Here is a 14,082-nt window from a genome sequence, read left to right on the forward strand (position 1 = left end):
AATGCACTGCTCGTTCGAGATACGAAACGGAAGAGGAGTTTTGAATTTTAAAAAAACTGAAAAGACACAACTGTAGGTTTTGCAGGGAATAGGTAGCGTGTAGCAGAGGAGAGACGGCGAGAAGACTGATGGTTCAGAAGAAAAAATTAAATCCTGCGCAAATCAAAGTGTTAAAAAGTCCATTTTGCCCTTAAATACATAATGATGCAATACTTTAAGTAGAGGGGTATTTAAGTCATATGGGCTTTAAACAGGCAGAATAGGCGCTTCGAGAAAAAATAATTTTAGAGTTTTAGAGCAATCAGACCTGACTTCCAGTTTGCCAACGAAAAAGTAGGAGCAGTGGTAAAGCGTTTAGCAAACAAGAAAATTAGCAAACGGATTAGTATGCCACTGAGAGCAAATTCTGCAGATTACTGTTCATATCTGATATAACCCAGAATTTTTCAAATTGCACCAAAAATATCAGAATGCATTTTCAACACTGCAAATCAACATATATCACTTCATTTTCATATGGAAACATGAGAATAGATAAAAAACTTAATCAAAAGCATCAATCATACCAAGTTCTCTTCTTATTTTGCAAAAAATTTCCTCACTAAGTGGCTTTGTGAAAATGTCAGCAAGCTGTTTTTCAGAAGGGAAAAATTCGATTTGAATATCACCATTTTGAACATGATCCCTAATAAAATGATGTCTAATTTCAATATGCTTGCTTCTAGAGTGTTGAACAGGGTTTTTTGATAGGTTTATAGCACTAGTATTGTCACATCTTATGGGAATGTGATCAAATTTAATTTCAAAGTCTTCAAGCTGTTGTTTCATCCACAAAATCTGTGCACACAACTTCCAGCTGCAATATATTCAGCTTCTGCAGTAGAAAGTGCAACAGAGGTTTGCTTTTTACTGTGCCATGAAACTAATGCATGACCTAGAAATTGACAAGTTCCAGAAGTGCTTTTTCTGTCTAATCTACTACCAGCAAAATCTGAATCACTATAACCAATAAGATCAAATGATTCACATTTTGGATACCACAAGCCAATATTGTGAGTGCCAATGAGGTATTTAAAAATTCTCTTAACTGCTACAAGATGAGATTCTTTTGGACATGACTGAAATCTTGCACATAAACATACACTAAAATGAATATCTGGTCTAGATGCTGTTAAGTAGAGTAAAGAACCAATCATACCTCTATAAAATTTGTTATCTACCTCTTTACCTTTTTCATCTTTCTCCAATTTAATTGTTGAGCTCATGGGAGTTCCAATACTCTTCATATCCTCCATTTTGAACTTCTTTAGCATATCCTTTATATACTTGGACTGATTTATAAAAATTCCATCTTTCATTTGCTTAATTTGCAATCCAAGAAAGAAAGTAAGTTCACCCATCATACTCATTTCAAATTCACTTTTCATCATGTTGGAAAATTTCTTACAAAGAGAATGGTTAGTAGCACCAAAAATAATATCATCTACATAAATTTGCACAATAAGCATGTCTTTTCCAATTTTCTTAATGAAAAGAGTAGTATCTACTTTTCCTCTTTTAAAATCATTTTGAAATAAGAATTTACTAAGTCTCTCATACCATGCTCTAGGAGCTTGCTTTAAACCATAGAGAGCTTTAGTAAGCTTGTAAACATGATTTGGAAAGTGAGGGTCTTCAAAACCAGGAGGTTGTGCTACATAAACTTCTTCATCAATGTATCCATTTAAAAATGCACTTTTAACATCCATTTGATAAAGCATGAAATTCTTAAAACATGCAAATGCACACAACATTCTAATAGCTTCAATTCTAGCAACCGGAGCAAAGGTTTCATCAAAATCAATACCTTCCTCTTGGTTGTATCCTTGAGCTACTAGTCTAGCTTTATTTCTAACTACATGTCCTTTTTCATCTATCTTATTCCTAAATACCCATTTAGTTCCAATAACAGTGTGCTTTTTAGGTTTAGGAACAAGTTTCCAAACTTTGTTTCTTTCAAACTGATTTAATTCCTCTTGCATAGCAAAAAGCCAATTTTCATCATTTTGAGCATCATCATATGTTTTGGGTTCAAATTGAGAAACAAAAGCAACATTACCAAAATATCTTCTAAGTTGAGCTCTTGTCATCATTCTTTGTGATGGACTATCAAGAATGTCATCTTTGGAATGATTTCTATGGTATCTCCATTCTTGTGGAATATCTTGATGTTGAGGTTCCTCAATTTGTAGTTCTTCCACATTTGGTTGGGAGTCATCTTGAATTTCAACATTTGTGGAGCAAGGTAGTTCTTCTTCTTTGTCATTTTGATCATCCTCCACTTGTTCTTTTGATTCAAGCTCATCATTATTCGAATTCTTTGAATTTAGAATCTGCTCAATTTCATCATCACAAGAATCTTTTCTTTGCAAGGAAGTGTTAGCATCATCAAAAAGTATATGCATTGATTCTTCCATGGTCAATGTTTTTCTATTGAAAATCCTATATGCTTTGCTATTTGTTGAGTAGCCTAGAAATATTCCTTCACAGGATTTAGCATCAAATTTCTTAAGATTGCTGTCTTTGTTATTCAAAATGTAACATTTGCAACCAAAGACATGAAAATATGCAATATTGGGTTTTCTTCCTTTCCAAAGTTCATAAGGAGTTTTCTTTAAAATAGCTCTAATGGAAACTCTGTTTAAAATGTAGCATGCTGTATTTACAGCTTCTGCCCAAAAATATTTTGGTAAACTATTTTCATTCAGCATTGTTCTTGCCATTTCTTGCAAAGATCTATTTTTCCTTTCAACAACTCCATTTTGTTGTGGAGTTCTAGGAGCTGAAAATGTATGATAAATACCATTTTGAGAGCAGAAATTTTCAAACAAATTATTTTCAAATTCTTTTCCATGATCACTCCTCAAAGATGTAATGCAATACCCTTTTTCATTTTGAGTTCTTTTGCAAAAAGCTTCAAATATATCAAAGGTTTCATCTTTATGAGCAAGAAAGAAAGTCCATGTGAATCTTGAAAAATCATCAACAATTACAAATGCATATGCCTTGCCTCCTAGACTTCTAGGTGTGATTGGACCAAAAAGATCAAGATGCAACAATTCCAATGGTCTAGACGTAGTTACAACATTTTTTGATTTAAAAGATGATTTTGTATGTTTACCAAGTGCACAAGCTTTGCATTGAAATTCTTTTTCAAATCTTAGCTTTGGAAGTCCTCTAACAAGGTTCTTTCTAGAAAGTTTAGCAAGTGTACTCATGCTAGCATGTCCTAATTTTCTATGCCATAACCATGCACTATCATCCAAGTCATAAAACATGTTTCACAATTTTCTTCAAGACTTGTTAAATCAAGTAAGTAAATATTATCTATTCTAGCACCAGCAAACATAACATTATTTCCATGAATTTCACAATGTGTAGAAGTAAAAATCACTTTAAAACCATTATCACACAATTGACTAACACTTAAAAGATTATACTTTAATCCTTGAACTAATGCAACATTCTCAATGCAAGGATTTTTACCAATAGTTCCACTTCCAACAATTTTAGCTTTGCTTTTATCACCAAATTTCACATAACCTTCTTCTTTCATCGTAAGAGGAAAACTTGCCTTTATTTCTGTCATGTGCCTAGAGCAGCCACTATCAATGTACCAATGTTCTGCTTTCAAAGATACTCCTTAGGCGCACTGAAATCGCTTAATCGTTCTTAGGTACCCAAGCAACTTTGGGTCCTTGAATGTTAGTAACATTAGGTAGGGTTCCTTTAGGCACCCATACTTTCTTTGCCTTAAAGGTTCCTTTCCTAATAGGGCAAGCATTAATCATATGACCATTGTGATTGCAATAAAAGCATGTAATACTCGGTTGAGAAAAGGATGTAGCTTTAACAAAAAATTATTTGTATTTTCCATACTTCATAAATCCATCATATCCAATTCCAGATTTTTCATTTGTAAATCTTTGATTCCCAAGAAGTATATCAAGTGTTTCTTTTCCTTTTGTAAATTTAGATAAATCTCTTGTCAAAGATTCAACTTTTTCCTCAAGAATTCTGTTTTTCTCAAGAAGTTGTTCACACACTTCTTTTGATTTTTGAAGTTCATCATTAACTTTCTTAAATAATTTCATTTGAGATTTATAAAATTCATTTTCCTTTGAAACCATACTCAATGAAATATTTTCTGATCTTAAAGCACAATTTTCATGAACTAAAATTTTGCATTTCTTTTTAAAAGTTCTATATTTATCATATGTCTTCACAAATGCAAGTTCTAATTCATCAACATTAGAAAGTTCAAGATTTACGTCATTTTCACTATCTTCGATGTGTGAGCTTTCACCTTTTTCTTCAATTGCCATCATACAAGTGTTTGCAGCCTCTTTGTCACTTGTTTCATCATTTGATGAAGAATCACATCCTCAGTTCTTTGCCATTGCCTTTTTGCTTTTGTCCTTTCTGAATTTTTTTTTTCTTCAACGTAGGACATTTTGGCTTAATGTGGCCTGGTTTGTTACACTCATAACAAACTATTTCACTTGAATGATTTGGAGTCTTTGGAGCATATTTCTTTGTGAACTTCTTGTATTTGCTTCCACCTTTTCTAAATGCTCTTTTGAATCTTTTGACTATCATAGCCATGTCTTCATCATCATCACTTGAAGCACTTGAATCATCACTTGAATTAGCTTTAAGAGCAACATTTTTCTTTTTCTCATCTACTTTTTCGGATATGAAAGCTATCCCTTTCTTTTTCTTTTGATCACCGTCATTCTCATCTTTCTTATAAATCATCTCATGTGCAATGAGAGAACCAATCAGCTCATCATAGGTGTATTTTCCAAATCCTTGGTGTCTTGAATAATGTGAGTCTTTGCTTCCCATGTCTTTGGAAGAGACCTCAGAATTTTCTTTACAAGTTCTTGTTCTTCAAATCTCTTTCCAAGAGCTTTAAGTAGATTTACAAGGTCTGTAAATCTGGTACTCATCTCAGCAATAGTTTCACCAGGTTTCATCTCAAATAATTCATAATCACGGATGAGGAGGTTTGCCTTTGACTCTTTTACCACATCAGTTCCTTCATATGTGACTTCTAGTTTGTCCCATATCTCTTTTGCAGTTTGACATCCTGAAACACGATTATACTCATTAATATCAAGAGCACAATGAAGAATATTAATAGCCTTGGCATTTGTAGAAATTTTCTTCCAATCATTATCATCAAATTCAACTTTAGGGATTTGTACAGTTCCTTCACTGGTTTTATAAGGAATATAAGGACCATCTTTAACTATTCTCCAAGCATCAATGTCAACAGATTGTATAAAGTTTCTCATTCTAGTTTTCCAAAAGGAGTAATTTGTGCCATTAAAAAGTGGTGGTCTAGTGATGGAATAACCTTCAGCTAAGGGGGCAGGTATACTAGCAGAATTTCTAGATGAACTAGCCATGTGTGTGGATCACTCTAAGGGATTTAATCCTCAAGCAAGAGAGACAGGCTCTGATACCAAATTGATGTCCCAAAATATGTCCAAGAGGGGGGTAAATTGGACTTTAAAAATAATTTTTGGTTCTTGCTCAAAACCTTTGAAAATTGCAGCTAAGTTCAACTTAATTAACTAATGCTAAATATGAACAATATAACTCAATTAACAAGTTGATTCAAGGTTAACTTATATGCAATCAGTATACTGATATAACAGACTATATAAGCATTCAGTAAATATATCGATCGAATACGTTTTTATCACAAAGAACTAGAGCGTTATACGGATATCCTATCCGACAAAGATAACCAGCGTAATATATCGATATCGCCAGATTTTGCAAGAAACTATTTTTCTCGGATAGCGGCAAGATCAACAAAGATATGATATCAATTTTCATATCAGCAAAAGCATATCATTCATAAAGCTAAATTGCAAAAATGTAAAGAGCAAGGGTTGAGAAAATGAACACTGAAATTTTTATAGTGGTTCGGTTTTAACTAGCCTACATCCACTCTCTCAAAGATCCCACTTTGAGTCTTCACTCCACTATTCTTCTCTTTTCAAGGCAAGAGACAAAGCCCTTTACAAATCTTCTCAACAAAGCTTTTACAAGTAGCTTCACACTTCTACCAAGTGTTATTCCAAACACTTATCACAACCAAGCTTCAATAGGTGCTTGAATGACCTCTCACAAATGATAATAATGTGTTGAAAAACTCACTCTTACTCAATTACAACAGAATCTATAAAGAAGAGTTGAGTAAATAAGCCAATGATGAGCAATAAATCACTTTGAGCACTTTGAATGAAAGCTTTAAAGATTTTGAACAGTAGAGGGACTTTCATTAAGTGCAAAATGGCCAAAGGAAGGTGTATTTATAGCTTTGGAACGTTTTTTACCATTGCAGAACTCATTTGAACGTTACAGATACGAATTTCAAGAAAATAGCCTTTATTTTGTCGTTTTCTGCGATGTTGTGCAGAGTTGAAACAGATTAAGCGATTTGAGAAAATAGCAAACCAGTTAGCATACTAAAATAAGTAGCAAACCAGTTAGCATACCAGGAAAACTTTTCTGCATAACTTTCAAAACTATAAAACTTCACACCAAATCATAGTTAAACATTTTTTAGGCCAATAATAATGATGTTTCAAAGAAAAAATCATTTGAGGGATTGAAAATAAGGATCATTGACTTTTACTCCTCAATTCTTTTCACAAGTAATCCTAAGAAGTAAAACTAACTCTAATACTTTAATTCTGATTTCCAATACAGCCTTGGAAGGTAACCTTTTCTTCTTTTATCTCTTTTGCTTCGTCTTGTGTTATCCTTAGAATGTCATCCTTTCTTCATAAGCACGAATCCATCATGAAATCCTTTTGTCCTTTTTCTTTGAGATACACAACACTTAAAACAATGTTAGTTTGATTCTAGTTGAGTTTTGGTATCATCAAAATCTATGCTCCTTTGAGAAAGTATCCAGACCATCAACCCACTCCCACGAACTCGGTTCAAATCCACAAACGCTCTTCGCCTTTGCGTCGCAACCCGATCCTAGACATCTGAAATCCGGTTCACGATCTGCAAATATCACGACCATGGTGTGGAACGCCTCCAGGGCCCAAGCCAAGCTGGTCAGCACAAAGTGACGCAATTGCCACCACCCGAATTCGCCGCAGTGCTTTTGGAGCATATCATCTATGGTTAGCTTCTCCGGCTCCGATTGTTTTTTTAAAGAAGGTTGGAGCAGCGGCGACAGGAGCTCCGCATCTGAAGATGACGTCACAGCCATCTTTTTATTTATATTGGTTTTTCACACAGTACTATTTTTTGTTTTTTTCTCAAACACACAGTACTATGGTTACTGGTAGAATTAGGCGTGCATATCACAGAGACATCAGACACAGAGGAAATGGAGGGAGAGTCGGAGAGAGAAGAACATTAACATATCCAAATTTTCCTTTGAAGAGGTGGGTCAGAGAACACGTGGAAGTAGATCTAGCCGTTGATTTTAGGCTAGTGGGTATCAATTGCGATGCAGATATGCTAGTGTGACTCTTTTGGAATGGAGTGGGACCACAGGTTTGAAGATCAAGCCATAGAGGAATGTTCTTCGGATCTTCGTACTTTTGGCAACTATATATACATATAAAGAAAGAAATCTTTTTTTTTTTAATTTTTTCTTTATTTTTTTAACTAGAGGCCAACTTTCATTCTAAACGCCAAATTGGATTAGATTTTACCATGGAGAAGAGTTTTACTATTTTGTGAAAAAAATTGACTATTGGTCAATTGCAATGTAATGGTCCCAAGATTTTCTTTTTTAAAATTAAAATTAAAATTAAAAATATTTTTTAGTAGGCTTTTAAGCTAGTTTTCTTTCAGCAACATAAAAAAAAATTGTAATCTTTTGTATCTATCAAATTTACAATTAAAATATATAAATGACATTAATTTGATTTGCTATTCTTACTATACCTAAAAGTAATATTTGATATAGATGTCGTCTGGATGTTTTATCTGTTCTCTAGAATAACACCTGTTGGAATATAAATTCGAAATTAATAAAATCTTTCTTCCATTGTATAAGAAAACATACATATGCAGCAAAGAAAAAAATAGAAGAGTTAAAATTTCTATAATTTGACAATTATGAATTGTCTTCTGCCAAATTAGCCAAAATTATTTATTAATTTTTTTTATATATTCCTATAAGATTCCAATGTAGATAGGAGCTTCCTGAGATATAAAAAACATAAAAAACTTCTCGAGAGAATTTTCTCACAATTTTTTTCCTTGGGTTTTAGTTTTTTTGAGATAGTCGAGTGTGGTCTCTAATTGGCTGGTTTCTGTTTTGCTTCGACTGAGATGTGGGGCTCTCTCTCTACTCCAAGTTGGCGAGTTGACTTATTGATAGTATTATTTTAGGTTTTAATCAATTATCCAAAAGAGTTTGGTTCAAAGCTCTATTAGGTTTGCAGGTGTCTTCAGTCTAGAAGCTGCTGTTGCTCAATGGGAGTGGCTCAAGCATTTGAAGGACGTTGATATCTTCAGTGTTGTAGCCTTTCCTTTTGTATGAAGGTGTTTCCCTCAGGCTATAGGAGATTAAGAGGTCTATAAATTCTATCGCGTCACTCTCCTAGTGAAACAAACAATTCTGATTGGGAGGAGACTGGAGCTGCCGATTGGGGGTCCTTAGTGCTTGTGCAGTTTCTCTTCGAATCTTTTTGGACAATAGTGGCTTTCCCATCCCCGTCAATGGTTCATTTTGGTGTAGAAAGCTGAGCTGCAGTGCTACTCTTCTTCAACATGCCTAGGCTTTCCGAGTAGGAGTTTTGGGCTAAGGTCTTGTGTATGAATTTTATTTTGTTATGAGCTGGACTTTAGGCCTCCTGTTTTCTTTGTATTTCTGTTTCTAGAAGCATGTTTAAGTTGTCCCTGCGCATTATAAATGTAATTGCACTTGCAGTTTAAAAAAAAAATCCAACGTAGATACCCATTTTTAAATAACTTAATTACTTCCTTTAATCTTACCAGCTCAACTCAACTTATGGTTTATCTTCCGTAATTGTTCTTAATTTATTTATTCTTATTTGACCAAATGCACCTAAAGTCTATTGTATTAATTTATGCCATGTGTATTTGGATTCTTAAAATTTCATTTTATTCAATTTGACTATATAATTTTTTTTTACTAATTAAGCCCATTTACACATATAATAATATATTTTTGTAACTAAAAATATAATTGTTATAATTATAAAAATATTATTTTATTTTATAATTATAACAACATTTATCATTTTTATATTACGTCTCCTACAAAATTAAACATCTTAACCGATCAGGTTATCTTTGAACTTTCAATAATTTTATTTTAAGGATTCTGATTTTAAATTCTTTAAAAGTTGATTTATGTTATCCGATTAACCATATATATAATGTAAATTATATTTATATGATTCGCCTTTTAATTTTTATAGTAAATGAGTTTATACTATATCATAGTAAATAAAATGATTTACTCTATCTAAATATCTTACTAGATGATAAATTAATAACTCTCTCAATAGTGTTAGTTTCATCAACACTAATCTAAATAAAATTGTAATTTTTTTTCCTTTTTTTTTAAAATCTCTTCCTTAGGTGATTACTAGTGAGTTTCTCACCCGTAACTGCCCCTAAGTTGATTTTCTTTATTTATTTTTTTTATAAGCAAAAATTTATTAATGGGCCAGAAAACTGGCAAAAGAAGTACAAGAAGCCAGAGAGGAAACCTAAAGAAAAAGAAGCCACGAAGGAAGGAACTAAAACTCTACAAACCAAATAACAGGGAAGCAAAAGCAATTCAAAATAGATCAAAACCTGTGGCACCAAGAGACTCTGTTATGCCAAAATTGAAATTAAAAAGAGAAAACATAAGGGAATAGAACAGCTCCTAGGCTTTCTGAGAAAAGAAAGCATAGCTAGAGAGAACAAACCATAATCATAAGAGAAAAAACTCTTAACAATTGTTGTTAAGAAACAAGTCCATATCATCCTGAATTTGCTTGCGCCACCACTTCATTTGGCTCAGAGACAATTAAACCCAATTTCTCGTCGATAGAAACTATTTGCCATGCTTCTTACACTGGATCAAGGGAAAAGTCAGAAGGTTTCTCTAGGCAAAGTGATCTTTTATAGGACTTGTTTATCCTGCTAATATCACTGTTGGACGGTTGCCCAACTTTGGTTCCTTTTCTACAAGTCTTCTTGTTCTTCCCTCCTTTGGAAAGCTTAGGTGATAATCCAATTAGGTCCAAGACAAGACTGTTCGTACGTCTCTGTCTAGGCAAAAGAGAGATTTTGATACTGCTGCGATGGGAGGAGGTAAAGGGTTGGGCCTTATAAGATGGGTTAAAAGGGATGATGGCTAAATGTTCAAGGGCTGGATGTGAAGACGAGACAATGGGTGAAGGGTCTGGCTTAGTAATTGGATCAAGCCTAAAAAGGTAGGAGACAACACAAGGGGTAGGCTTTTATTCAAATAGAGCTGGGTTCAAAGCAGAGCAAGCATGCAGACAATTGTCTTCCAAAGGGCAATTGCTAAGCTCCACTACCAAGGGATCCTCAAGCAGAAAACTATAGAGAGGAGAAGTCAGCTGCATGCCTTTTGCTTGTTCTGGGATAGTGATCTCTAAAAGGGAAGCAGCGCCTGATAAAGGGGACATAGCATAATCATGCAAGTGCCCCGGGGAGACACGTGGAGAATTGATCGATGATGAGGAGGGAGAAGAAGATATAGCTTCAGCCGAGGGCAACGGTGGATTGAGATTCCTAGCCATGAGGAAAGCTTAACTTTTGCTATCTTCAATTAAGGTAATATGATACTTGACGCTACCAATGTCAACTGCCATGATCTTGTGAATGAAATCAAGATCTAAAGTGGAGACCAAAACCCTTGCCGAATCTAGCTTCAACTTCTTGGAGGTGCATGTATTGAGCAAGATAAAAGAATCGCAGAACCTGCTAAGCTAGATGAAGAAAACTATATACCAAAGGTGAAGAGGGATGTCGTGACAACAAGTCAAGACAAATCAATTTGTGGGCATGAATTTCTCTTCCCATGGCAAGACAAAAGAGAACCATCTAAGGAGCTAATCAATTGAAGGTGAAGTAAAAGCTTCTGTCTTCAGGAGATTGGAAGGTTAATAATACTGCACCGCCAACCATGGGAGAAATAGAAATCGAGAAAACACCTTTGGCTTGGAGACTAGCTTCAATGGTCAGGGCTTAGGCATGATCTTTAAGGATGCCCACCGCACTTCGCTGAAGCCACTCCAGATTCCAAGGCAAAGGCTCAAAAGACCCTCCAGAAATGTAAGACCTTCTAGGTAATTTAGGACATAAATTAAATCTGTCAATATTGCTTGTTGGGTTTATGTTTGTAGGAGAAATGGTACTCTGAGACATAAGTGCTTCTTTTCCTTTCTTGTTTGTGCCAACTTCTGCTCTTTTTTTGTGACTTATTGTTGGAATTAATTTAAGTAATCTTGTCAAAAGGAATCCTGTTAAGATGTTCATGTTGCTTTATCTTGAAATTTTCAAAATGATGATGTTTATTGTTGCTTTAGATAAATCTATCTAGAGGTTATTAAGATACTAAAGGAAGGGTAGGAAGCTTTGAGAGTCATGGAGTGTTACAAAGCCAAATCTTCTATTTCATTTGTTGAATCTTCTGGGAATATACACATCAACAAGATGCCCAGACTTTGAGAAAAGCTTCCACGGATAGAGAGAGTCTATGTCCAATGAAAAGTTTTCAAAGTAGACGGAGGAGGAAGGAGGTTGAGGAAGAATGGGAGAATTTGGGTTTGACATCTTGTTTTTGCTGAGCATGGTGTGACCTCACGATACATAGAGTGTTTTATTTTGTTTTTTTTTTATTAGTTTTTTCTAATAAACTCTCAAATAAGTGTTAGTTTGAATACATCTATGTTTCTTTCCTCAAATTTGTGTCACTTAGAAACAGATATGAGATTCTCTTCCCAATGTTTGGATCCTATTCTCCCTGTTACTAGGATCTTATTTTCTCCCTGTTAGCATGGTTTCTTTTTTTTTTCTTTTTTTCTCAATATTTGAATGGTCTCTTTAGCAATTCAAAGTACAATGTGGATCATTGATTTCTTTTACTGAGATTTTGAATTTCCAAGTATAGGCTTCTATCAATAGAAATTGCTAGTGTAGCCTACTCCTTCATTGACATTTGGCGGTTTAATCTTTTCTACAAGCCATAAAGATAGTAAGTTCCGACAAAATCTGTATTGTAGAAGATTTTTTTAGCTGTCCAAAATAAAAAAAAGAATCAATTATTAATTAGAATATTATTCTCCTCAGCCTAAATTATTTATGAACAAAAAATTTTAATTGTTTATATTTATATTTTTTTTTCTATTATGAGAATATTATAATATATTTATCATTTTTATTAATGAATTATCAAATCTTTTATAAAAAAAAATCTTAACAAAAATTAATCTCCCTCAATTAGAAATAATATTAAAAATTAATAAGAATCTTAAATTATATAATAAATAATCTTTCATTCAGTTGAGATATTTCTCTCAATCTATAATTAGTATATGTCTTTTTTAATCATATACATAGTGTTTATCTTATGATGCTGAAAGTTGGAGGTTGAAACATTAATGTTGACCCCGTGTAGCTCAAAATGAGCATTGATTTTGATGATAACAAAACTCAAAGGGAATCTATCTAACCCAACTTTAAAGTGATGTGTAGATTCTTTGTCTTATTGCTAAAGAACTTTTAAAGTTACATCTAAGGAGAAAGGATACTCAAAGGCATTTCAAGACAAATCCAAAATGAGAAAAGAACAAGACTATGGAAGCCAAGACTCAAAGAAAAGGTATGAAAGACATAGTATTAGAAATTGAGTCTTAGGTCTTTTGTGAAAAGAATGGATGAGAATTTAGTCATATGGAGCTCAAAAATGAAATTTTATTTTCTAATTACTTTTTCTCATCATGACCTTGGATACTACCATTGAAATATTTTTTAAGGTATAAATCATTTGACATTGCAAGTTGAGATATGCAGCTGTTGACTTAGTTTGCTAACTGGTTTGCTAAATTTTTTAGTTTGCTAATGAGTTTGCTAAAAAAGTTAGTTTACTAACCAGTTTACTGACTGCTCCTAAAATTTAATTAGTTTGCTAATTTATCAAAGCTGCTCAACTTCGCACACAAGGACAAAATAACGGCTATTTTGTCTTGGGCAGTGTGTATAACGTTCCAAAAGGGTTTCAAACGGTCTAAAATTATTTGGGACTATAAATACACATTCTTTACTTCATTTACACTTGATGAAAGCTTACATTTGAACTCCAATCTTGATTTTTCATTTATTGCTTTCATTCAAGAGCTTTAAAGACTTTGAGCTACATTGGCAAATCAACTCATCTCTTCTTTATAGTTTAATTTGTATTGAGTAAGAGTGAGTGTTACAACATTAAATTTCATTTAAGAGAGGTTGTACAAGCACCTATTGAAGCTTGAGAGATAAAGTACTTGTGATAGCATTTGTGAAGGTTTCAAGCTACCTTTGTAAAAGCTTGGTGTTGAAAAGTTGTAAAGGGCTTTTGGTCTCTTGCCTTCAAAAGAGCAAATAGTGGAGAAAAGACTCAAAGTGGGTTCTTTGAGAGGGTGGATGTAGGCTAGTTAAGCCGAACCACTATAAAAATCATTGTGTTTGATCTCTCTAACCTTGACCTACTTACTCTTGTGCAATTTAAATTTTTCTTGTTATACATGATATTGAATGTTGGTTGAATAGATTGAATTGATAAATTTGTGGACTTATTGAGTGAGTTGAGAAATTAGTTATATATTGTATGATGCATGCTCTGTTAGATATTGCCATATACATTGATTGAGGCTTGAATTGCAACTTAGGAACACATTGTTGAAGCATATATTACTTTCATTTTATATAGAGAAGCACCTAGTTGAACAAAGCCACAATTTTTCATTAGGCTACAAGCAAGGGCCGAAAAATTGTTAAAGTCCAATTCACTTCCCTCTTGGACTA

Source organism: Hevea brasiliensis, chromosome 15, assembly GCF_030052815.1.
Source record: "Hevea brasiliensis isolate MT/VB/25A 57/8 chromosome 15, ASM3005281v1, whole genome shotgun sequence".
Classification (NCBI taxonomy): domain Eukaryota; kingdom Viridiplantae; phylum Streptophyta; class Magnoliopsida; order Malpighiales; family Euphorbiaceae; genus Hevea; species Hevea brasiliensis.